Source organism: Oxyura jamaicensis, chromosome 3 (genome assembly GCF_011077185.1).
Source record: "Oxyura jamaicensis isolate SHBP4307 breed ruddy duck chromosome 3, BPBGC_Ojam_1.0, whole genome shotgun sequence".
NCBI lineage: Eukaryota > Metazoa > Chordata > Aves > Anseriformes > Anatidae > Oxyura > Oxyura jamaicensis.
Genome location: NC_048895.1, coordinates 100,591,965 through 100,619,253, shown reverse-complemented (window position 1 = coordinate 100,619,253; position 27,289 = coordinate 100,591,965). Strand labels below are relative to the sequence as shown.

The 27,289-nt window shown below is 37.0% G+C and overlaps 2 long non-coding RNA genes across 2 annotated transcripts in view; one reads left to right on the top strand and one right to left on the bottom strand.

Annotated features, from left to right (window-relative positions):
* The window catches only part of LOC118164377, a 703,421-nt gene extending 693,899 nt beyond the window's left edge, over positions 1–9,522 (top strand). The window contains exon 3 of the long non-coding RNA XR_004749464.1: positions 9,348–9,522. This is a non-coding gene — a long non-coding RNA (uncharacterized LOC118164377). The remainder of the gene's footprint in view (positions 1–9,347) is intronic.
* On the bottom strand, positions 879–19,116 carry LOC118164375. Its single transcript, XR_004749462.1, has 3 exons — positions 18,956–19,116; positions 18,235–18,312; positions 879–971 (listed from the first exon to the last, which is right to left on the bottom strand). It is a non-coding gene; the product is annotated as an uncharacterized LOC118164375 (long non-coding RNA).
* Between the last annotated feature and the right edge of the window lie 8,173 nt (positions 19,117–27,289).

Sequence of the window (27,289 nt, the reverse complement as noted above, 5' to 3'; positions counted from 1 at the left end):
GGGCTGCCCAGGTGCAGAATCTGTCACTTAATTTTGTTAAACTTCATGCACTTGGTGACTGCCCAGCCCTCTAATTTGTCAAGGTCTCTCTGCAAGGCCTTTCTAATCCCATTTACCTTTGAATGTCTTCTATTACAAACCAGTGCTCATAGCAGGCCCAGCTTTGAAATCAGAACACGTTTCTTACGGCTCTTTCCTCAGTAAAGTTTACCATTTCATTGTTTGAGACCACAATGCTTACCAGATTTAAAATGGGTATTTTGTAGAAAGTATTCCTTCTCTGTAGTGCTTTCAAGAATACAGAGAACATCTGCTATTTTAAAATATTCTGAGGGTGGTGATCTTAAAGCTTTTGAATTTTGAATGCTGTAGTCACTGTGGTCATAAAGAAAGACAAACATGGCTGTAAACAAAATTTATGATAGTGTGTGTTGGGGTCAACAAGAGGTCAGGCTACCATCAGTTTAGATTTCTTGTATTTATCTTGGCACTCTAAGACACCAAGGAGCCTTTCTGCTTGCCCAGAAAATATTTCCCAGGAGGTCCTTCCCTTATGGATTCTTAACAGTGCAGAAATTAGAGAATAGTAATAAATCATGAGTTTGATTGTTTTTTTATTTTGCTCTTCCTTTTCTCTTCCTTCCTTCCTTCCTTCCTTCCTTCCTTCCTGCCTGCCTGCCTGCCTGCCTGCCTGCCTGCCTTCCTGCCTTCCTGCCTTCCTGCCTTCTCTTTTCTGTATTAAAGGAACATTATGGATTTTCTAAAGTATAGATGACCAGTCTTGAGTCACTGTTTTCATGAGTGATGACTAACACACACAAAATACAAGGAAACTTACCCCATTGTCATGGATTCCACAGAGGTGAGAGAGAGCATATCTCTATAAGGGAGAGGACTTACTGGAATACTCTGTTGACATTGCCTCTTTCTGGGTACAGGGAGGGGCAGAAATGACCATATCTACAGAAGTGCTGAGAGAGAATGAAAGGGAGTGTTAAAATTCATCTTGACTGGTTTTATCAATGAAAATGGGACTGGAGTTTGAATGTAGAATCTAAAACTAGAATTTTGAGAGTGGGAAATTAATGGCCAGTATTTTAATAGTCTTTTGATACTTTTAATAAATACATTCTTATAAATAAATTGGCAGTGATTAATGTTTGTAATAGTTGTGATTAATATATCTATTGATTGGGTTTTTCATTATGGAAGACTAACATTTATTAGATTCTAGTATGATTACTTTGAAAAAAAAATCTCAAAATGGGATGCTGCCTCTTAAGAGAACAAATCCTTAGCAGCAAAATGACATTTAAACACAAGATGAACTTAGCTTTAAACATAAAACCACTTCACAACTAGTGACCATTACAAGAAACTGGTAACAAATTCTTGGCTGAGAGCAGAATTAAAAAATAAGGTTTAAGAAGAAAAAATAATAGATAATATGATCCACTTGAAATGGTAGGTAAGGAGTAGTTTTAACACTTTTACTGCTAAATGCTCAAGCACCAGCAAGACATAAATTTGCAGAAAGTTGGGAGTAAATATTAGAGGTTGGCTTTACAGTATAAAATCAATTTTCCTAAAGGTGGGGTGACCATTTTACAATGTTTATTCATCTACAGCTGCTTTCTAAATTGATACAGCAGTAGAGAAAAAATAGAGTTCAAAAGGTTGTCTGGATCTCCTTTTATTCTCTCTCTTTTAAGGGATTTATGGAAACTGTCACAGACAATATAAAGAAGCTTTTTCTCTGGGTATGTCTGTGGCTTGTTTTGGCTATTTCTAGATTGTGTGGAGAGAAAAGCAATTCATCAGTACTTTTTAGCAGAAGAATTATTGAAGGCTAGTCAAAGAAAAAAAGAAAGGCTTTGAATAAAGTGAGACATTCCTTAAAGGTAAAGAATTTGGTCAAGTATGAAAGGAAGCAATCTTCAGCTCAGAAGGTTATTAGAAGATCTAAGAAACCCTGCTGCCAAAGTCTCTGTAGCACTATTAATAAACATACTTCAGTGCGTAAAATATGAAAAAAGATTATACGGATCAATGTAAGAGATCACAGATCTTTTGCAATACCTTGTTTAATTAAAAGTGGCATTACTCATGATTCTAATGCATTGAAGTTGAACATGGAGAAGGTTTCACTTAATGATATTAAAAGCACAATGTTGCGAAGGATATTTTGTTAGTGTCAGAAACGTTTTTTTAAAGAGATGTTGCATGTTGGCCTTTCAGACAGGAGTAAGTAAGCTCAAGCTCTGCAATTCTATAGCTGGTTAGTGAATTTGAAGAGGGGGTATTTTATTTTTAGATCTCTTGCCTTGACTGGTTTAATAGGACTTACAGAGTGTGCTTAATAATACAAGTGGCAACAGCATTTGTTAATATTTTTAAGCTTATTTGAAGCAAGAGGCAGATTTCATCCATTTCAAAGTCTTAACGAAGCTACAACAGCTCTATGAAAGATCCATAACACAGCAGACACAAGGAATATTTTATTAGATTTCACGTTTGTTACCAGTAGAAAACTTCATCCAAATCTATGATATTGTGTGATGAATCTTGGACAAGTATTGGTTGTACGTGAAGAAGTTAGAGGGAATGGGGAACATGGGAGTTTTTTAAAATCATGTGATTGTTTACTATGTTTGTTTTGGCAGGGATTTGACTAAGCCTGAATCTATGCTTAAAACTGGAAATGCCAAGTAAAACTTCAAGGATATTAAATCCATGTAAAATGAAATGAGAAGTATCTGAGAAAATAGAAAAGTCAAAATACAAGAAAAATTAGAGGAAATAGTTCTGACCTCTGAAACTGAGGTTTATATATATTCAGTTGTGCTGACAGAAGGCTTGCTATAAATAGAAGCTCTTATAGATAAAAATGGAAAGGGGGGCTTCCTCTGTATTAAGTGTGCATATATTGTGTATATGTATACACACACTGACATCTGTGTGTGCTTCAATCAAACAGTGTCCACATCCACTCTTACAGCAGGAGGAGCAGATTTTCTTTCTATCTAGCCAACCAGTTTCTCAAAACAGAAAGCTTCAGCCTCCTCTTCCATGAACCTAACACTGTAAAGTGCAATGGGTTTTGATGGACAGTTGTTGTATATAAGAGAAAGGTGAGGCTTAATGGAACCATTAACAATAAGGGAACTTTAGATATGTGTGGGATTAATTTGATGAATTACGGCTAACCTCATTGAAGCCAGTTGTCTGTACTCCCTTTATAGTCAATGAAGAGCAATGAACAGCTGTAGAACATGATTCATCTCATGCTAAAGTAGATGGTTAAAGTAGAAGCACATCACCAGTGCCATAAATATTTTCCCCCCACTACCTAAAAGGAAGCCTAGGAGGAGGATGTTAAGGATGAATGTTTGCATTAAAAAAAAAAAAAAAAAAAGTCTTAATTTAGGTAAGATTAAGCTTCTGCCTCCCTGAGGGTGAGGTTCAAAGAGATTATGTTGTTATTGGTAATTTTTGCAAATACTCAGAAGTACAAATCAGGCATAAAGCACAAAATGAGCTATAACTGTAGATTTGCATATGCCGATCTGTCCTTCTGCCTGGGTTTTTATGTTCTTGTGTATATGATCACTTTGTCTTCTTACTTTTTCAAATGTGTATTTTTGTATTCATGTGTACAAATGACTTGTTCTGTTTGGATTTACTTGTCTTGGTACACCCCTGTGTGTACCATGTGTGCCATTGTCCTCATCCCTCCATCTCTTTGTAGCCATTTCCCTTACCCTGCAAGAAGTTACACTGAACAATGTTCACATTAGTAAAATACAAAAACAACAAAAACTACCCTAAGAGATTTGAAATTGCAGCATCTAGCCTTGAGAAACCTGTTCTTTCACTCTTATCCACAGTATGTCCCTAATGCATTATGTGCAACTAAAGTAGGGTGACAATTCAGGATAGAATAAGAAAAGAACAAATTTAAATCTCAGGTGAACTAAATCATTTCAAAATGGGATCGTCTGAGGATTTACATTCCAGTATACTTAGGAGACTGGCTGAAGTAATCTTAGAGACATTAGAAATAGACAGATACATAGACAGGTAGATAGATAGATTTTTGTTTTTTTGTTTGTTTTTCCTGAGAAATTGTTGAAGACAGAAGAAATTCCAAAGACTGGTAGTCCAGGCAACTGTAGTCGAGTTATCCTAACTTCAGTTCCCGGAAAAAATCATGAATGTTTCATCAGAGGAAAAAAATAAGTTACTAAAAGACCACAAGTAGGTGAACAGCATCCAAGATGTTACTGTCAAATGCATGTCACTTCAGAACAAGATGATTTACTTTAATGAGAGGGCAGTAATTCTTGCACTTACATTACTGTCTCAGGCTTTACACTGTCTCAGAAGATACAGCCATAAGAAATAGACAAAATGTATTTTAGAAAAGAATCTACTTTAAACTGGATGCATAGAGATATGGAGAAAAATACTCCAAAAGTAGTTATCAGTAGCCCACATTTCTAACCAGACAGATGGTAGGGCCTAAGATATGTTTGGTATTATTCATTATGATGGAGTAGGGGGTACAAATATTACATTACATGAAACATGGTAAGTCAAATTGGGAAAGGCTACCAGGTTAGAATTTCATCTATCTTGAACTATAGGAAAATGGGTCCACAAAACAGGATCAAGTTTCACATGTACACATGAAAACCTTGTACTTTCGCAAGAATAACTGCACAAGTAAGACAGGGAGTAGAAGAGTGAGCAGCAGTTTTCTAGAAGTAGATTGGAGAGAGGCAGCTGACAGCAGTAACTCAGAGTTTGAGAACCAGGGTGAAACAAAGGCAAGTCCTTTTCACTTTCCTGTGACACGTCACTGTTGACAAAATGATAATAGTACTAAAAAAAAAAAAAAAAAAAAAAAATATATATAGAACTCTGATTTGTGCAGTGCCTTCATATGTGAAAGGAAAAAAAAATGGACAAGAACATTCTAAATACAGTACTGCTATATTTATGCATCTTTTAAATCAACATAACAGTGTTTTGGCTAGGTATTTAATTTATCTTTGTTTCCTTTCCTTTTGTGTTCTGTTTGGTTTTGCATCTTAAAATAGAACACTCTAATTATAATCTACTATAAGATTTTTTGCTATGGATCAAGTGTAAATTTCTTCCACTTCAGTTTGTTAATTTAGGTGAAACAAAATGTATAGAAGATCCTCTGGTAGTTTTCTACTGTACAAGGTGATGGGTTATGAAAATATGGAGACCAAGGGCCAGGCTTATTCAGCCAGGTAGAATGTCCAGTGTAGCAACTGAGTTTAAGAAAACAATAAAGGATGTAATTCCTAGGCTTGCCAAAGAGATGTTAGGCAACTGCTGTCCTAAGATTGTTATAGCAATAATTGTAGGTACATGGGGAGTAATAATATATAAGACCCCAAACCATTCTTTTCATAAGAAGAATCTATTTGTTGCTACATTAAATCAAACCAAGCAACAAAACAATATACATTACATATGGGAAGAGTAGCTTCTTTTTCACAGCCTCGTTGACCAGGTTCCCAACTGCAAGGCAATGGGGATAACTTACATGATGGTTCTTCATCATTCATCCCCCACTCTGCTTCTACTTAAACTCCCTTCTTATAAAGCATTTGATTCCATTAATTGCAATATTATTTAGAGAAGAGGATACCTCAGTACTTCATTGCGGCCTCCAGCTTCCTCATGAGGAGAGCAGAAGGGGAAGCATTGCTCTCCACTCTGGTGACCGGAACCCAAGGGAATGGCATGATGCTGTGACAGGGGAAATTCTGGCCGGATATCAGGAAAAGGTTTGTCAGCTGGTAGTCGGGTAGAACAGGCTCGCCAGGGCAGTGGTCACAGCACCGAGCCTGCCAGAGTTCAAGAGTGTTTGGATAATATTTTCAGAAATATGTTTTGATTTTTGGATGGTCCTGTGTGGAGCCAGGAGCTGGACTCAATGATCCTTGTGGGCCCTTCCAACTCAGGATATTCTGAGATTCTATGATTTTTAACTTGCAACTGACTGCATTTCAATATCCTTGACAAGAAAAAATACAATTAAAATTGTAATATATTTACTTTTAAATTACTATCTTGATAAAATTATGTCTCTATAATATATTGTTTTCAATAGCATCTTTTATGCCTTTGTTTCATACTATCTCATCCACAGTGATCAGGGATCTGACAGAAAACATCTATTAGTATGTGAGTGGAACATTGTTAAAATACTTTTTTTCTTTTTCCCCACATTTTAAAGGATCTGAAATGCTTTGAAAGCTGTGGACAGCACATTGAAATGGTGTTTTTATAGATATTTCACAAGAAAAGTCTTGAGGGTTTGGGGGTAGAAGGTCTGCTGGCGGTGGAGATCGATGTCAGATAAAAGGTGCCAGATCATCTTGACTTTGTCCAGACTGCCTACCATGGATCATGTCTTGTATTACCTGCAAGAGTGTTTGCTAGGTGGCACAGGATAAAGCCATGCCAGGGAAGATGCTAAAAATGAAATAGTAAGGACTATCAAACCAAATTCTAAAAGCCACATCTTAGCCATGTTTTTATTTAGCAGTAACTCAGGAAACAGCATATGTCTAATTCTGAATTTGAAATTGAAGGTATTGTCCCACCTTGCAAACAGACAACAATGTATATTATGGTACATGCTGTTACATGAACATGATGTTACTGAACATATGTGATGTGGAATGTTGAAGAGAGGAGAGTGGATGCATGTCAACAGAAATAATTAAAATCCTTTATTTTGTGTTTTGTTTGTTTGTTTTAATAAACCAGAAGTTTAGTCTACCAGTACTCCGAGCTGGGACTTAATCCAATTAGGACAAAGATAACTTAAAGTTGCATGCTACAAAACTATATCCATCTATCCGTGGCAAACATTTTAGAGAAAATATGTTGATTTTATACACACATGCTTTGCTACCTACCGGTATTTAAATTATTAAATTTAATTTGATACAGTGAAACAGAGAGTGAATGCAGAATTGCTATTAAGCATGTAGCAGAAAGAAGGGAAAAATAAAAATCTTATCTTTACATAAATCCCACTGTCTTAAATAGTGCCTAGATCTGTAATACAAAGGCAGAAAAAAAGCTTCCTTTTTTTAATTCCATACTGGGATCTCTGCCGACTGTCAGACTTTATGCCTTATGCCAGAGTTTTGTTCTGGGTGTTTTCTCCCTGCCACAGTAGAAGAGCTGCACTTTAACTAAACTCTTGCACAATTATTTCAAAGAATGAAGCAGAATTTCAATTACTTACACACTGTATTTTCAGAGTGGCTAACTGTGTATTCAGTTGGAGACATTAAATAGATACAACCACATCTAAGAAGAATGCTTTTTCCTGTGACCTCAGCCATCAGAAGAAAAACACAGCTGGGAGCACTATCACAAAGCAGATGACCTAGAGAAAGAGAAGGCTGCAAGCTGTGCCTCAGTAGGGCATGGACAGCTGCAGAAATGGAGCTGCGAAGCAGCCGGTTGGAGAAAGACAAGCCAAGCAGTAGCGTCGCTATGATAAAGCTGTGGGAAGCTTTTTGAAGCCCTGACATGACTCCCCAAGCAGTGTGGTCAATTGAAAGAGAAGCACTGCCCAGGGCACAGTGGCCTTTGGAAGCTCTGGGGAGGAGAGGTAAAGCATGTGCCTGCCAAAGGGCAGGAGGCAGTTGAGCTTCAACAGGCATTGAGAGAAATCACTAACTTCTTGCTGACCCAAATGGCAAAGGAGTGGAGCCAGGGCTGTGCTCAAACTTAGGGTAAGGAAAGGTTAGTAAGCCATTTATCCAGCTGGTATGAACAGAATGTGGATGCTCTGGGATTACAAGAAAGGAAGGAAACTGGGAGATTATATATATAACATACATATATATATATATTTTCTTTTTGGTTGGGGAGTGTATTTCCACAGGAGATTGTTAGAGACAGGATAGGGAGACTGAATACATGTCTGGGAGGAAACATGTAAATAGTCAGCAGGGCAGTATGCTAAAATGAAACTGTGTCCCTCTAATATAATCAGATAATGAGACCTAGTGCTGAGCTCACAGCCAAAATCCAATCACAAAACATGGTAAACCTGCCAGGCTGGCTTTCTTCTGTTATTTGATGTAATGATCTTTCCTATACCTGTGAAGAAAAAAAGGAGAAATGCTCAGAATGCCTTAGGGATCTGAATGGATACAATCAGAAAGACTCTCCATATGGCAAATATGTATTTGGACTAGCCAAGCTTTGCTAGTTGAAATTGTACAGAGATCCATGGCTGACCTTAGACTCTAACCTATCTAAACACAGACATATAACCATAGTCAGGCTGACCATTTAAAGAATCATATCCAATCTAGTAGAGAAATTCACCATTATTATAACAATTCAAACAAGAAGTTGTAGCTATTCATTCTTTCATTCTCCTGTAGTCCCATCCCTGCTGATTTCCCAGCCTCATTTACTGTATAAATCACTGTAGTTTTTTTTTTTTTTCCCTGTACAGTAATGCATTGATATGACAAAAAAAAAAAAAAAAATAATAATATATAAAGGAAAAATATGAACACCCTGCAATATTTTAATTAGACTTTAAAAGTGAAAAGAATATTATCTTCCTAACACATGTGATAAACTAGAGGAATCGAAGTGATTGGCAATATTCTACAGTCATAGATTTGAATAAAATTCATATTGAAACTTTCTGCAGTATAAATAATTCAAGAGATTCCACAAACTCATGGAATGGTCTTAGTTCAGACTGGTTAAGTAAATGTGCACATTACAAGAGCTACTGCTAAAATTTAGCACTAATTGACAGCTTTGGGTTATGTTCTTGATTATCCAACAGAAGAGTGGGCAGAAAAAATACCCTCCCGTACTAGTTGCTATGTCACTCATGGGCCATACAGGACACTGTAAATGGATGGCATTTGAGTAACTTCTGTCTACTTACATATTATTTGGAAGTCTTTCAGGTAAAGTTTTGAGAGATCACTCTTCAGCATAGAAAAACTAAAGGCTGGGTAGGCTAGATAGTAGCTTTCCTCGGATCTCTATTTTTTCTTTAGTTTTTGTTAAAAGGTATATGAAAATTAAACATTCCTTGTTGTCTCTGCCTCAGATTTATTTTTTTATTGCACTTTGTCCACTAAATAGAATCATAGAATGTTTTGGGTTGGAAGGGACCATAAAGATCATCTAATTCCAACCCCCCCTGCTATGGGCAGGGCCAACTCCTGCTAAATCAGGTTGCTTAAAGACCCATCCAGCCTTGCCTTGAACATTTCCAGGGATGGAGCATCCACAGTTTCTATGGGCAGCCTGTGCCTCACCACCCTCAGAGTAAAGAATTTCTTTCTAATATCTAATCTAAACCTACCCTCTTTTAGTTTAAAGCCATTACCCCTTATCCTATCACTACGCTCCCTGACAGAGCCCCTCCACAGCTTTCCTGTAGGGCTCCTTTAGGTACTGTAAGTCTGCTATAAGTTCTCCCTGGAGAAATAAGTAGTCACAAAGTCTGACTTGACCTTTTAGAGTGGGCTGTTTGCATATGATCTGTTTTTTTGGTATCAGGTATAGAACTTTTGCATCCCAAATGAAACATTATTTGTTAAGCTGTCTGCAGTTCTTTTTCTCACATGAAGATTGTGGGTGACATTAACATGGACATCCTCCTTCAGTGTTTCTTACTGGTTAGCTTACATGACCTCTGGCTCTACATGCTGGCTTCTGAATCACACTCATATACAGTTCCCTTTTGTGTTGGGTCTGTCTGGAGTCACCTTTCCCTGCAACAGCCCACACAGTGCTGTGCTCTGCACTCATAGCTGGAACAGCACTGGTATCACTCCAGTGTTGTGTCTATTGCTGCATAGTGCTGGCACATCATCAGCACTCCCTCCAAGCACCCAAGAGCCAGAAGACTGGGGAGGGGACATCACCAGGGCATCTGACCTATGCCGACCAAAGGGATATTCCATAACACCTGATGTCACACTCAGCAATAAAAGGGGGGCTCTTGTGGGGGAGGGCGGTCCTCCTGAACAACCAGTACATGTTTTGAGGCCCTGCTTCCCAGGATGTGGCTGAACATCGCTCGTTGATGGGAAGTAGAGAATAACTTTTTTTCCTTTCTCTCTGTGCTTCCGCGCGGCCTTGTTGTTTCTTTGGTTTTCCTTTTTTCCCCATTCCCTTTCCCTTAAATTAAATCATTCTCATCTCAAACATCGAGCTCTTTGTGTTGTCTTTTCTTTCTCTTTCTCTTTGAGGAGGGGAGGAGTGAGAGAGTGATTGTGGGCAGCTCAGCTGCCCACTTGAGTAAAACCACCACACCTTTAAATACAGATTTTGCAGGGAGCCAATGGGATTAACTCAGATCCATAGATTTTTATTTGCTGATTATACACTTATGTCAGTTAATGAGTCTTGGTCCCATTCTCTCCTGGTGCACTGGATTTCACTGAAAAGCAACCAATTATTCTCCTCATCTTCAGATCATATATGGCTTCTTTAATTGTCTAAGCAGCTATGAATTAAGACAGATTCTCATGTTTAGTAGCTTGTTTAGCAGCACTGAAGCTAGCAGTGCTTCTGACGTTTTTTTTTAAATTTCCGTTTTCATTCTTCAAGATACCATATTATCAGTCAAACTTCAAATATTAAATATATGTATTTTGGTTTTTATCCTATAAAATTGCAATACAATTGCACCTCATATCCCAATATGTTATCAAGTAAGGAATTGAACTTACCCCTTATCCTAGGGAATTTTTGCAAAGTGAGGTTGTAGCATATTTTGGGGTTCTTAGTTGATGACTGTGCTTCAACAAAACATGTATCATGGTCTTAACATGGTGATGAAAACTTTTTAGAAGCAGCCTTTACATTTAAATGGTGCAGTGAGTCAATTTGCTCTTGTACAACTTTGGAAATGGAAAAGTCCTTTCATTCTCATACTGAAAAATAATTGGCAAAATGGATATGTGTTGTAGTTCATGTCATGTTTAGGGAAAAAATCCACTCTGGATGATGTAATCTAGTGTTACATCTAATGAATAATGACAGGTGAAGCCATGCCAACACCATATGAAGCAGATGAGCAAGGCAGCCAATGTTTCAGCAGTCTGTCTTTATTAGCATGTATCCTACTGAAAAGTATTCTTTTGTAGTAATATATATTGTCTCTTCTGCTATGTATGAGAGCTTATTTATTTATTTTTGTGACACAAAATGGCTAAATGTAAGCAAGGCTGAACTGTGATTTTACTGGGAATGGGATGAAACATCCAGAGTGTTTACTACTTAATTATGATTGCTGATTATGAATTTAAAATAATAATAATAATAATAATAAAAGCCAACAAAACACTAATATAAGTAATTTTTCAGAGGAAAATATTTTATAGATCATATATTCAGAGTCCAGAAACTATTGCAAACTTCTGAAAAGTTCTGCATATTATCAGAACTTCTGAAGAGAATTAGAAAAAAATAATAATAATAATAAAAAAAATAAACTTGCCTGTGAAAAGAATACAGCCAAAGAAGACTTTGCTTAGCAGTGGAGATACACATTTTATAAGTGACAAATAATTACTATAAATTTTCCACAGTGATCTGAAGAACATTTAATCATGTCTGTAATCTGTACGCAAAAGAATCAACCTTTTCAGAGGTTATGCATTAGGCTTTCCACAGCTTTATTATTATTATTGTTGCTGTTATTGTTATTATTATTATTATTTCCTTAATGTCAAAAGAACAAATGACTATAGTATTTTATACCTGTGGGTGTGCTGGGTGAAGGTGCCAACACTGCTGGCAGTATGGAGCTTCAGGGGCAGCCTCTGTGAGGAGAGGCCAGGCCTGCCCCATGCTGGACACATCCGTTTCCAGCTGGCTCCAATGGCCCCACCGTAGGGCACAGCTGGGCCCAGCATCCAAAATGGTGGTGCTGCTAGGAAACATATTGAAGCAAGGGCAAAATGCAGCACTGGTAGAGAGGAGTGAGGACAAAAACATGTCATAAACAGCCTTTCAGACACCAAGGTCAGACAAGAAAGAGGGGGAAGAGATGTTCCAGGCACCTGAGCCCTACAACCTCTCCCTCCCCCCCTCTAGAGCCCCCTCAAAAACAGGGGAAAAGTGTGATGAGGAGAGATGTTATGGACTGACCACAACCTCTCATTTGCCATCCCACTTGCACGGGTTGAGGTGGGGGATAAGGAGTTGGAAACAAAGACTGGAGTTGAGCATTGAAGACAAAAAGAGGAGTAGGTGGTAGGAAGGTGTTGTCTTAATTTTTTATTTATTTTTCACTAGCTGTATCTATATTAATTGGCTATAAATGCAATTAGTTCTCCCCAAGTTGAGGCTGTTTTTCTTGTGAAGGTAATTGGTAAGTGATCTCATTGTCTTTCACAGAATCATGGAATGGGTTGGGTTAAAAGCGACCTGAAAGATCATCTAGTTCCAACCCACCTGCTATGGGCAGGGACACCTTCTACAAGAACAAGTTACCCAAAGGTTTTTCATCTTATGTTCTCTACCTGTCCAGTTGAGAAGGCAGTGGGACAGTGGCTGGGTAGGCATCTGGAGCTGTGCCAAGGTCAATCCATCATAGCAGGTATTTCTTTAACTAAATAGTTCAAATCTGTGTATTTTTAAAAATGCCAGATTGCATAGAAGATTCTCTGAGGAGAAATTATGCCCCAGACTGTATGCCAGGTTACAGAAGTAGAAAGACATGCACAGAAATATATGTAAAACACCTCTTGTCCTGTGTGATTTTCACTGATAGCATGTAAGACCTGAAAGCAGATGAAGAACATGTCATCTTGCTCAGCTCAGCCAGAGGATAAGGGCTTAAAGCAATCTGGATGTTAGGACAGAAGCAAAATACATGAATAGATATAGAATCATTTAGGTTAGAAAAGACCTCTAAGATATATGCATTTATGCACCCAAATAGCTTTTTCTGTATTTCTTATTCAGAAATCTACTTAAAATCATGCTCTCTTTGACTGGAACTGGAAATCATTTCTGTATTGAACTGACATTAAAACACTATAGTTCATGAGTTCCGACTGTGGAATGAAATGTCAGTTTACTGCTCATCCCAAGCAGGAGTGGGAAGACTAACCCACATGGCCAACAGGCAAAAACAGGTGTACTTTAATACTATTCTGACATAATCCAGTACCTTTTAAGCGGTGTTTTAGCCAGAGCTTTGCACGGCACTGGGTATTATAGTGTCAGAAATGCTAGTCTGAATCTTGACAAGCTTTCCCATATATATTCATTTAAAAGTATTAGAAAAAAAAAAAAAAAAAAAAAAGTTTACCATCAAAATACTGTACAAAGGATTTGTGTTTTTACACTTGTCTCTTAAGGTCACAGAATCACAGTGTACTTCAATCACTGTGTACTTCAAGGAGATGAAATAACATAAATATCTATCTGGAATCCAAACAGAAAGCAAAAAGGTAGCTTTTAAACTGAAATTAAAAAAAAAAAAAAAAAAATCTTGGTAAAATATTAGTGTATTGATGACTGAAGGATATCACTCACTAATAACCAAGTGGTAAGCTTTCGAAAGCAAGGCTGTGTTGAGATGATGTTGTCACTTACAAGCATTCTGGCCTTTGTTCATTTTTAATAGATGCAGCAGTTACAAAAACAAGATTACAGAGGCCTTGCATAGACCCTGTGGCATCTGGTTAAGTGGTTCATAATGTCTTTTTTTTTTTTTTTTTTTTTTTAAAAAAAAAAAGGGGTTACATCAAAGATGTGCCTTATTTATCCCTGTGTATTTGACATGCAAGCGACCAGACTTACAGTTTAAAAACTTGAATGGATATATGTCAAATTCCACCTGGAGGAATCCTTTCACCTCTGGCAGGGACATGCTACATGGATCTCTATCATGAAAACTTTCTCCCTGTTCTTTCCCTGTTCTTTTATTTATTTATTTATTTTTCAAAACAACTTTCATTTCAAAGGGCTGTAAATGTATTGTACCAGTCATATGGCCATTGCATTTTTTAGTTCTCTGCCTGTCGCTCAGTGCTGCATTAGTTATACTACAAAACCAAAAAAATCATAACAAAAGAACTCTTATAAGATGAAAATACTGCCATCTTAAAGAACTAGGAATTCTCATTTTTCTTTTTAGGATAATTTAGCCATCTACAGGAGAAGGTCTGCTATCTATTATTCTTATTTAAGATAAAGGAACCAACCCATTTGATGGGAAATGATGTGTTTTGCAACCAACTGGGTAAAAATCGAACATTTAGAGATTTACTTGGGAAAAAATGAAAACAAATTAATCTGAAAACACAGTGCAGGACTGGGTAAAAAAGCACGGTATTAATGTAGCTATCATGGAATATATTTAGATTCATTACATGTGTTTTCTTGGAAAATGATAGTGTAGGTGGTTAAACAACAGGACTTAGCTGTAACATTTCAGCATAGCTGCAACAAATGAGAAGTCTACAGTCTCTATTAAAATAGATATTGATGCAGGAATACCTGAAGACAATGAGACTGATTTCAGTGGGAGCTGGAGTAGACCTTTTCTATGGTTCAGCTGAAACCTTTAATTTACCACATAAGATGGAAGTTACTCAAGAGAAAAGTAAGGAATGCATTTGAGTTTCACATACCTGCTAATGACATTGGAAGCCATTATTCTTTTGTGGCTCAGTTTAAAAGAGAATAAACAGAAAAGTAAAAATGTCATAAAAACATTCAAAGAAACTTAGTCAACCCATAAAACATATTTAAGGCTTGCTTCTTCTTTGCACAACATTAACTTTTCCTTTCATCAGTAGACATAGAGAATAACTACTTAATAAAGGCATCTTAAAAGAGAGGTAATCCAGGGGAAAGACAGAGACAGGGTTGTGGTGGTTTCACTCATCTCTTTATTATTACTACTGACAGATAACTGAATTTCTCCTTTGCCTGAAGCTATACCACCTGAGGTTCTAATCTTGTCAGATTTTATGTGCTAAGCATGGTTGAGAGAGCTCTAAGGAATAACAGGTACTGCAGGAAATGATTATTCTTCCTCTTGACTCATGACACTTGCCAGTGCAACACTGCAACTCTGCTCCAATGCATCTTTTCTTCCCAGTGACTTACACTTTTAAGAGTTCTGTAGTAGGAGTATAAAATAACTTATGTGATATGATCCAGAAGATAGGCAACCAGACTCAAAAAGTATAAGCTGATCTCATATTTCTGCTCATTCTGTCTGATCAGAGATGCATCAGGAAAGGACAAGTACCTAGGAGATCAAGGATGGCCACCCATGGGTCCTGTCATGCACTGAGCGTCATGCACTTGCTCAGCTCCACTCTGGCATACTGCATAAAACACCTACCACAAAAAGGGAAGATTTTTATCTGTTCTTTTTTTTTGGTACAACTTTTAATGATTTTACATACAGATACAGACTTTCCACACTATGATCAAATTGATCAAAGTATTGACAAGTGAGAGTTCATAATGTGAACTCCAGCTTTGGGAAAAGGGAAAGAAGATTGAACACCTACAATAAGATTTGACTGGTTTTGCTGCATTACTATGACGAATATTAGAAAAGTAACTTTTAATGATATTGATGTTTTTCCAGTGTGACAAAGAGATGATGTCTGTTTATGTTTTAATGGGATGACTACGTATGACAACTAGGCAAGGACTAAGAAACCTTAGTCTGAAGCAGGGAGAAAGGATATGAGGTGTTTTTTTTTTTTTTTTTTTTTTTTTTTTTTTTTTTTCTTGGACTGGAATTCTTTATGGAATCATTAATTATGGTTTTCCTTTTCCCTTTTTTGTTTTGATGTTCTGCTTGGCTTTTTCTCCACCATTGTCTTTGTCTGCCATACTTTTTATCAGGTCCTACAAAAAATTTTAGATGAGATTCAGTATTTCCTGAAAATGGTTAACAACTTAGTTGTTAACTATTGAATCCTACTCCAAATTGAATCCAACTCCCTTGAATCTTACTTAAAATTTCTGTTTAACCTGAACACTAGGTTTAATTTTACTGGTGGTGTGTAAAACATCTGAGAATTCATGATGAAATGATAATGATGAAATGAGAATGAGAAACATTCACATGGTTCTTTCTACTATTTTTTTTAGAGCTCTGTCTTAAGATCAATAAACTCAGTCAGAGAGGCTGTTATAAGCAGCTAGAAGGCATTTTAAGTACCATGCTTCTTGCAATGATACTCAGGCATGCCCCACTACCCTAACTTTCAGGCTTTAATATGATGGTTGTAAATCATAGAATCATAGAAATCTAGAGTCAAGTGGAGCCAAACCTCAGTTCTATTGATGGAAATGAAAAGTGATCCTGACTTGTATTATCTGACAGAAATTTCTCTGGCTTGACTAGCCCTCATATTTTAAATAATTTCCTTAAATCTTATGTAATCCAGGAATGGGGACAAATTTTACCAAGGCAGTTTTATGTAGTCTCTCTATTCCCACGTTTCTTCTTCCTCATCATTCCTCATCATTACATATCTACTGGTGTCTCAGAGACAGCAGTCTCTTAATTAACCTTGGTAGTTAATTAAGATACCTTCACCTTTATATTCACCTTCACCTTTCTGAGCTGTCATTTTGGTGAAGTGGTAGACTCAAGTGATATTTGTGCCATGTAATTTTGTTAAATGTAATGTATTACTTGAGAATTGTTGTTATAGTGTACCCAAAGACACAGTTAGTTTTGGTGCCCCAAATTCATTACCAAATCAAAACAATAAATACTAAAACATCAAAGCTCAAACAGGAACCAGTAGTGAGTATATAAAATCCATAGCTGCATAAATTGTGCCAAGTTGTAGGTGTTGAATGAAAAATGAATTTCTGCATGAGGAGATTCAACACAGAATTTGAACTGTTCTACCTAAGAAGAAAGAGTATTCAGCCTTGCTTAAACTAATTTCTATTAAGTGAAAATGCATCTATCACTGCCTGGAGAGAAAAAGAAAATAAATAAATAAAAAAAAGAACAGTCTATAAAGATATGCTGCTTTCCCAGACTGGGGTACTCTCTAACCAGAAAATTTGCACAAGGACTAAATCCCTAGCTAGAAAAGCACCTGAAGGATGTACAAAACAGATAATGGAAACGTAGAACATCTTTTTGTGCTGTCATTGTGAGTGAGGTAAGTATCAGTTGATATCTATTACTTTTCTTGCCCTGTTTTCTCTCTCTCTCTCTTTTTTTTTTTTTTTTTTTTTCTGTAACATTAATACTGTTTTTAATTGTAGTGATTTTTTTTTAAAAGGAACTTTCACTTATTATTTTTATGAAAGCTGGTATTGAAACTGATGTAACTGCAAGTGGCAAAATCAAAGCTGTGACAATCCTTGGAACTGGGAAACTGAAAGCACTCAGTGTTACTACCCAGTACCACAAACATTTTTAATGGGTTCTCAGAAGATACGTATCACTTTCTGGAGTGGGCTATGTGCTGTTAATGCAGGAGTCTTTGGAAGGGACCCCAGGCAAGGTCAGTAGCTCTTTAGCATATAGTAAGAGAGTGGGAAGACATCTTAAATCTTGAAGTGTAAATAACAGCTGCTCAGATAACAGTTCAACTATTTAATGTTAGTGAAATTTACAGTTCTATTAGGTCTACAAATACATGTGCTCTATTATCTAATATGTGCAGTGCTCTATTAGGTTTTGTATTCTTTACCTACAATAGTAATCACAGCTGGGTTGCAGCATCACAAAATGACTCAACCTTGCAGTCAGACCAACCCTGCCACACCAGTGCATGTGTGCCATGACCCAAGACCTCAGAGGGGCTCCTCAGTAGCAGTAATATGTGTTCACATGACTCCAAGTGAAGGAATTAATTTCACAATCCCATTGTGGTGGTGTTCCATTTTTCATCTTTCTGTCAATATCAAATATTTGGGGCTTTGGAAGAACTGGTTATTAGTGTATAATATTGTGATATAGCAACTGGGTAAACATTAGTAAGTCTTGTTTTATTTAGACATTCATTAGTCCTTGAACAGGGTTACTTACAGTGTGCTGGAAATGCTGCTTTCTGGAAATTTTAGGTTTCCTGTTATTGCCTGGGGGTAATTCTGAACAATGTATTACTGAATATAAAAATTATAATGAAAGGAATGTGTATGTACAAAGCAAAACTCTCTGCTGCTTACCTCAGCTTCTTCTTCCATAAAACCTAGCACCCGCCCCCTGGTTGAAGCATGTCTTCCCAACATTGAGACCTTGTTCTCCTGATAAAAAAAAAAAAAAATAGATGATTATGTAACAGTGCCACCTGGTGCTACCTGCCAACACAAAAGCTATAACATGGAATTAAAACACAAACAAAAAGCATCAACACTTTTTATGACATTAAGCATATGATAATATGTTGTTTTAGCCCTTGTACTCTGCTATAGCTTTGTTTTCCACTTTTATCATTATGATTTACAATGAGACCAAGTTTAATGGCAATTTACTCTGAGAGAGAATTGCTATTAGTTTGCACTGCAAACATACAGGAAAATATGAAACCGTGTAAATTATAAAATTATAGACAGTCCTATTGTACTAGTAATTATGTTTTATTTTATTGCTGATACCTGAAATATTTGTATTACAGGCTCTAATATCTAGTCACCAATTTAAAAGTAAATAGGTGTATGGATGCTGCTGAAACAAAGGTAGTGGAAATGTGTTTGGGAGGTAAAGCACAGTGTGAACAAATTCAGCAAAAGTTTAGCATCATTTGAAAACTAGGACTTTATTTTATTTACTCTATTAAAGTACCTTAAAGTGCCTTATTAGGCATCATCCCTCAAATAAAATAGCAAAATAATGTGATACAGTAAAAAAAAAAAAAAAAAAAAAAAAAAAAAAAGTATCTATTTTTACCAAATTTCCTCCTCTTAAAAGGGCAATTTCCTCCTCTTGAAAGGTGGTTTCCTTCTCAGATCAGCCACCTTGGGTTTATTCTTTAATTATATGTTTTTATATATATATGCACACTTATATGTGCACACATAAATTTATATGTAAGAAATGCCCATCAGCCATTAAAATATTATTACAACTCCCATTAGCTTGACAACCCTTGTGACTTCCCATGGAAGCATCATCAGAACCACAGGAGGTTTTCTTGCTTTCAGCCTTGGCAGTAATAACATGAAGCACAGAAATGCTTCATTCCGGGCAGCAGATGGGCTGGTAAGTTTGTTCTAGTGTCTTGCCACCAGCTTGCAGACACAACAGACTACAGATAACTGTCACTAAAACAAAAATACTTACTGGCTTTCAAATGATTGTACCAAATCTGTTGCTGCAGTGTGTTTCTAGTTGTCCATAATTGCTTTGAACCTTTAGTTCTTGTAATGCAGAAACTTAAAAGCATAACATAATAAGGTCTACCCGGGCCATGAGCTTGTGCTCTTCTCTCAGTGTTTTTATGATTGTTTGTTCATGGCATCAGTCTGAAATGAGCACTGCTCATTAGAAACAGCAAACAAGACCTACTGACTAAAATAAAACTTCTGCACATAGGTATCCCAGCAGCTTCCATGTCCTGGAGAATAAAAAAAAAGGAAAAACAAAACAAAACAAAACAAAAACAAAAACAAACAAACAAACAAACAAACAAAAAACACTTTTGTGACAGTTTTCTCTTCCACTCAATCGATTGCTTTGCTCTTTTTGAAGACTGGAACCTTTTCCCCATGTATGATTCTCACTTTTGTCCTCATATGGAAGAAGAATCAAGTGAAAGTCTGCTGTGCAAAATATATCCTCTAGCAGCAGATGGACCTGGGTATGTCCAGCAGCTGAGCTAAGTGCTTAAGAGCCAAATCATCTAGACTCGATCATCCCATGTCTGCTGTTTCCCACTTCTGAATTCAAAGCTGATGAAACGTATGTGAAAGTCACATTTTTTTCAAAGAAATCAGTAACCTATATGCCTAAACTCCCTTTTTTGGGTTCAGGGAGGATAATGATTATGCCGTCTTCCCTGGAACTAAAGACTTGGTTTCTCCACTTTCCTTAACTGGGGACTCAAAGGCAGGAGAGCCTCACAGTGATTGCGTGTTCTTAGCTCCCTCTGGAATTATACCAGATGGGGAGGCCCAACATACAAGCCTTTTTAATTCTTCTACTTAGAGAATGAATTCCTATTTTCTATTTTTTCAGTGGGTCCCAAATTTTCATTATTCCTATAAGCAGTTGTTTGTTGGAGGATTTTTTTTCCCCATTTTGAATAAACACTGGAAAATCACATTTAATTTTAAAACAGCATCAAGAATTACAAGTCACATTTGGTTTATGTGATTATTAAAATTTATTAGTCCTAAAGCTGAAAATTTAGGGGAAGGGAGAAAAATAACAGACAAGGTTGAAAAATGGGTTATTATTCAGGGATCACAGACCTCTAAGGGCTAATCACTGACTGCTTTTATTATGCAAAACGGCATCTGGCGTTCAGCTTCCACATTTGGAATAAGTGTTGTCTAATGAACCTGCTATTCTACACTTGCTTTCTACTTTTAATATCCTGTTAAACACACTGATGGCTTATCTGCAGTAAGAATCAGAGTTTTAAAAGGAATTAAATGAATCTATCCAAAGGTACAGAAATGTAAATCTAGTTATTAGTTAGGTCACTGACAGACTACCTATTAGTTTGCCTCTTTTTAGGAAGAGCAAGAGATGCACAGATGTGAAAGGGGAAAAGTGTCACAGTTTTGATTTACTTTCCTTTCAGTCTTTGCAGAATGGCCTGTGGCTTGTTCATAGAAAGTCCAGGAAATCCAATCCAATGGGGAAAGCCTAATTAAAGATTATAATGCAAGTTCTATTTATTTATTTATTTAATGAGACATGTCATACCTAGTAGAACTGTTGCAGGGGAGACAAAGAGGTAGTGACATTGATGGTTGACTGGGTGATGTGATAACTGTAATCTAACATTCTTATCCTGGTTCTGGACCCCTCCTCCCCTTCTCCTGCTGTACAAGGCATTGGAGAGCAGGGGTGAGAGCCAGGCAGGTCTCTTGTGTAGGACAGTTAAGACAGAGCATGTGAACTGTGTATGAGATAGATGAGCCAGGACCAAGAGCTGGAAGGGATATGCTGTGAGAGCTCATGGCTTGCATGTTAAGTATTCAATACAAGGACATCTAGAGAATGGGTTATACGGGTGTGACTCCAGCCTGTATTTACTTGTCTGCAGATGGGATGGTTCTCACGAACTATCTTGTGGAACAGTAGTGACAGACCAGGAAAATGCCGTTAGCCTTCAATATTATCCCAGAGAAGACAAGTGGGATCTTGTCCTCGACCCACTTGGGGACCATTCTACAGAGCAAGTACCTGATTGCCTACCAGCATGGTATGGGTTTCAGGAAAAAAAAAAAAAAAAAAAAAAGATACCGTATAGTGCTTGAGTTTGCAAGTTACAGGATGCAGAGGAGCAAAACATTTCTCTATCTCCCCACTGACCAATTTACAAAATCACCTAGATATAGGTCTTGAACTCTCTGTGGGATTCATCTGACCAAGTGTAGACACCTAAATGTTCTCATCTAATCATGAACTGGTTGTTTTAATGGGTGCCCTGCTACCAAGTGACTCAAGTAGGTCAGCTGAATCCCCCTTTAAAAGAGTTTATCTTTCTCTGTTGACTACAAAGTAAGTCTCCAATGTCTAGTTCAGATGTAGATGTCTACACTGTAGATGTCTAAAGTTAATGAGATGAATCTCAACCATAAGTGTCCTACCCACTCTGGAACTGAAAAAGAGTTTGGAGGCAGCTCACTAAAATATGCAAATGAAAACATAGTTCACTTAAAACACCCCAATTCCAAGTACTCCCAGCAGTAAGAAAATAAAGATCTAGCAGAGGGCTAGTTCAATCCTTCCTAAAAAGCACTGACAAGTTGATAGTACTGTTGGTACCAGGTATTACATTTTATGTTTTCACTACATGCAAAGCACTGCTCATAAAGACAGAATTAGGCTCAGAGGAAACTGCATGCCATCCTGACAGTCTTGGTAATGTCACCTGATGGGCTGAGATCTACTCTGTAAAAGAGGTTCACAAATTAGGTAAAATGATCAGCATCATGATATGAGCTATCAGAGGTCATTTTTTCTACGGATTTCTTGCTGGTTCTCACTTGTTCAAAACAGAAGAGCTAAGAACAGCTGCAGTAACGTCTGGGAACTTAGTTTATTTTTAGATCAATTGTTGTTGGTTCAAAATTATCTACACAGGTGCTTTATTTAGTGGCAAACTGCTATTTTATTTCTTAATTAAGTTTTTTTTTTTTTTTTTTCATTTCATCCATATTTCATTTTCCTAGTAAATTGAGAAGATGGGAGATTTGTTATAAATCATGTTGTGCTTTGGGGAAAGCAGGCTAAAGTTATATACCTTTGCTTGAAATATGTCATAAAAGAATTCAGTTACTGATGAGGCATGAATGTACCTAATGACATATTCTGTAGGGTGATTTGTTTTAATTGTCACAGTGGGACCTGTTATTACACAGTGGTAGAATGGGTCACTGCGTTATAAAATTAAAGCTGATGCAAGGCATTCATTTTTAGCTTATTTGTAAATTTGAGTATTTGGGATAAAAATATGCTGAATATGGAGACAGAGTATGGCAACATTCACAGCAGTGGCAAATGTCTCTTAATAATAAACAGCTGTGTGAGGTCAGATGTTAAGGAAATTCAAGGGAGTGGCACACTAGGATTCTGTCATATGTGCATTAGCCCAAATGAAGTCAGGGGAAAAGTATCTGAGGGTAGGAATAATATCTATTACCAGAGGTTACTTTTCAAGGGCAATTAAATGTGCTGGCTCATATTAGCATTGTCGTGCCATACGATGTGAAAAATAAGCCAAAACACTGCTGTTGATGGAAAGAAATGTGATTGATTCACTGAATTTTCAAGCTGTTGTGCTGTCATCCCATCAGATGACACCCAGCCATTCCTGCACAGGCATCCCAGTGGGGCTTGCAGTTTTACCAAACCATCGGGGCCATACTGAGACGAAAAAGCTTATTCAAAGTTTAAAAAATTAATAGTTAATTGCTGTAACAGTGGCAAAAGGATGGATTTTCTGGTTTTGTGTGTGTGATGTTTCTGACTTCCATTTATGCTCAGTGATGGATTATAACACTGCACCCAAAAGCACTTCAGAAGGACATAGTTTGTTCATGTGTCCATGTACTGGTCTTTACCTTGACTGTCAGTACTGGATTCTTTTGAATAAGGACCTCACATCTCAGTATCTTAAATACTGAGCACCAGTTCCTGTAAATATCACACAGGAGGATTGTTTTAGGCAATGTTCAAAATTAGTGAAGACACTGATTTAATTTAAATCTCTCAGCTGACCTCAGACAGATCCTTTGCCTATTTATCCAAATCCAGACATTCCTTAAAATGAATCATGACACAAGACACTGAAAAAAGCTACCCCTGGAGTTCATTTTAGCTTTCCAGAAAGTGAATCTTGAATTTAAGTGGCCTCATTACCCAGATACTAAAAGACAGAGGTTATCCTTTGTCTTTTGTGAGAGCTTATCACTTCAAACCTATCCTGGAACTGCCAAAATACATCATTCAGGCATCATTCAACTTTCAATACCGAGTGCTGTGAAGGAGTAACAAAAATGAAAGAGGTTTCCAGAAATATTTTTTCCTGCCTTTTTACAACCCTGGGGAAGAAGTAAGTCAAACTGGCATGAGAAATGTAAATAGAGATGTGTTACATCATAAATACTAGTCCACCAATATTCTGAGACTGGAAGTAATAAAGTGAAGGTAAGACCCGTGGTGTACTATGAGATGGTGGCTTTCTAGAAGTCACCATGAATTTTCCCCAAGCCTGCCACAGATATCTGGTATCATGTTTAAACTACATGTAATATATATGTTTTTAATTTTACAGGGGTGCTGGGGCAGCATTTGAAGTCAGCATTTAAAATATATTGAAAATGTAGTAAACTAAGGCATAGCTTTAGACTCTTCTTGAGGCAATATTAACACTGCTCTATTCCACAAGACATACTATCACTTTATTCTTCAGGAGAATGCAAGAATAAGGCTGCAGTTCTGTAGCCAAAAGTAAGATATCAGGAAAGAAGAATATTAACAATTTGCCTATATTTAGAATTGCTGGCTCAATATGTACTGTGCAAGTACTGGTAAGAATACAGGTGTTTATTACATGGGCATTTACCAATTTACAGATTGCCCTAATTATGTTCAGAACATTTAGCTATACATCAATTTGTACACCGTTCTCTTAAGGCAAAAAATGCGAAGTACCTACTCACCTGCAAAATGCTGCCAAACCTTAGAGTACACACGTATGTTTATACAGACATACCCGTAAACATGTGTGTTTATATGTCAACATACATACCCAAAGAATCACAATGAAACATTGTTCAGATGTAGGGCAGCATCTTTCTGTTCATGGTTCATGCTTTCTTTGTTGTCTGTGTCCTGTAGCCACTGGGACTGTATTACCCTGGTGTGGCTTTGTGTCCAACAGAGCTGACCTCCCTGAGGAACAGTCTGCCTGAGGAACAGTGGTGTGGCTCAGCATCAGCATCACAGTGCAATCCAATGCCCACATGCACTCCTACATCCTAGGGTAAGGAAGTGATTATTTTATGTCAGATTCTTAGAATTGAATTTTTCATTACTGTCAAACACCAACAAAGTTTTGTCCTCTTATGATACTTATCAAATAGTAATGCTGTATTGGTGGCAACAGCTCAAATTCTCTTGAACATAGTTTTATCATTAGCATACTGTGCTACTAGGCTCACTCCATGCTTAACTGCTATATTTCCTACTTTTCCTTCTCATTTATCATTACTTCATGATGATAAATCATCAAGTCATACAACTAGACATGGGAAAGATCTATGTGATCATTAGTAAAGCATTTTTTTCTTCCTTTCTTCCACTTAGCCTTAAATAGGTTTGAAAATAAGCTTCTATCCACACATTTTAAGAGCTCCCAAACACTACCAATTTCAGTTTCACTCTTTTAATATTGGCAGGGGTTACAGTTCTTAGTACTACAGAAACTTTAAAAATTCTCTTTTCCCTTCCATGTGAGACTTAATGTGTTAGAAGGGAGGTCTATTCACTTTCTCATCTTTTAGTCAGGAGCAACCTGTAGAATAACTGTGATTTCATGAATCTGAAAATATATGCAACATTTTTTCCTCCTCTGCAATCCTTCACTTCAGTCTTTTCACAGGATTTCATTCATTAAGAGAAACTTTAGATTTCTTAAATTGCTGTTGAGCTCACCACTTATTACCTTGTTGATTTCTGCTAATGTTTTTTTCTATGGAAGTTTCTCCACCTTACCTAATCTTTGAAGGTGTTATTGCCTCTTCTAAGTTTAAGCATCTCACTTTGATTTTCAGTTCTCTCCAACAGACTTCAGGAAATTAAAGGAGAGAAGCTACCATTGATGACAACTATCTAGGAGCTTCAGATAGGAACAGTTTCCCATTTTGAATGAACTAAGTATTGCTGCCTATTTTATAACTAGCTGACAGCCTGTCTTTTCCTGAAGCCAGGTCATCAAATAGGTCAATCTATTACTGCCCTGAATTGAGTCTGCTTTGTGGAATTGTTCAGTGCACTGATATGTACATTTGCAGTCACTTTCTGCTGCCTCTCCTCAGCTTCTCTCACATTTTCAGGGGGAGACATGATTAGGTTTAGATACTCACCATATTATTTTCATGCCCAGGACTATGCGCTTTAAGTATTGCTTTATCTGGAGGCTTCCAAGTACAACTTTATTTCAGACTGTTGCGAAGGACAAAATGGATTCAGACTTTTTATACCGCACTGGTGACAATTAAATATCAAACTCATCAAAAATTGGACAATTTTTATAAAACCTTTTACAAGCTCAGTTTAGTTACATATGTTAAAATGTTAGCATAAATATTCAAAAATGTTTAATGTGCTTTTCACTGCTATTACAGCAGACAATGTATGATGTACCTTTTTCTCAACATGCTCCTACACTGAAGTAGCTGACATCATCTGTCCAGACTGGCTACAATTTGCATATCTGTACCTGAGCTGATTATGTACTGTGTAGTTAGCAGCAAAAAATAGAGACATGAAAAGCATAATTCAGGTGCACTGCACTCTAGAAGAGCATGTAGGTCTCTGCTGACAATAAGGGAAGTTGAGTGACTAGGTTATAGGTAGACTTTTACATTGCTATCTTAAGTCAAACTAGATATGTCTCTCTGTGAAAACACATGTACTTCCATGGTTTTCATGTTACTGTTGGATTCTCTGCCATTGGCTCATCCTAAGAATTTCTGTAGCAATCTGCTCTACAAAACTCTGGAGCAGGATTTTCTCCAGCCTGCTGCATTCTGAAGTAGGTATTATCTTTTACTTCAGTCTGATATGCACTGTTACAAAAGCTCCAGAGCAGAAGTATGCAAGGCTTCTCCTCCATCCCCGATTTAAAGCTCAGTTTGTTTTGAAAAAAAACTTACCATTTTAACAAAATAGAGAACAAAGTGACATATTTAGTACAGAAGCACCAAGGCAGGCATCTGTAACATAGCTTGTACAAATCCTCTTTCAGAACTATCCTCTGGAAGGCTTGATGGGGAATCACTTTTCTGTCTTAGTAGTACTCACCTCATTTCCACAAGGCTCAGTAGCACTCTTCCTCCTACTAAAAAAAATAAATCGATTAAGTCCATTCACAAGATCATGAGCCATAAATTTTTCTGTCAACAGCAAGGCAGGTAATTGTTAGTTTTATACTTCCTTCATAGAACCAGATAATCAACATCTGGCTGCAAAAGATCCATACAAACTAAATGTAGATGAGATATAAGTAATTTTGAACTGAGAAAGTTTTCTGAGGAGTTAGTCTAAACCACTACTTCATATTGAATGTCTGACTTCCACAAATAAATAACATAGTGATCCTTCTCCTTCACAAGACTGAGTGAGTTATCATTTGCTCTTCCTATTTCACAAGTTCCTTCATCCTTAATCCTTTCTCTCCGGGATTTAAGTAATTTTTAAAAATTCCTTCAAGACTTTTTTTTTTTTTTTTTAAATAAAATACTTAAAACAAAATTGATCACCTGGAGAGTTCTTCAGTGCTGCAATGGCCACATCTTTTCTTTTTGCCTTGCATCTTTGGAG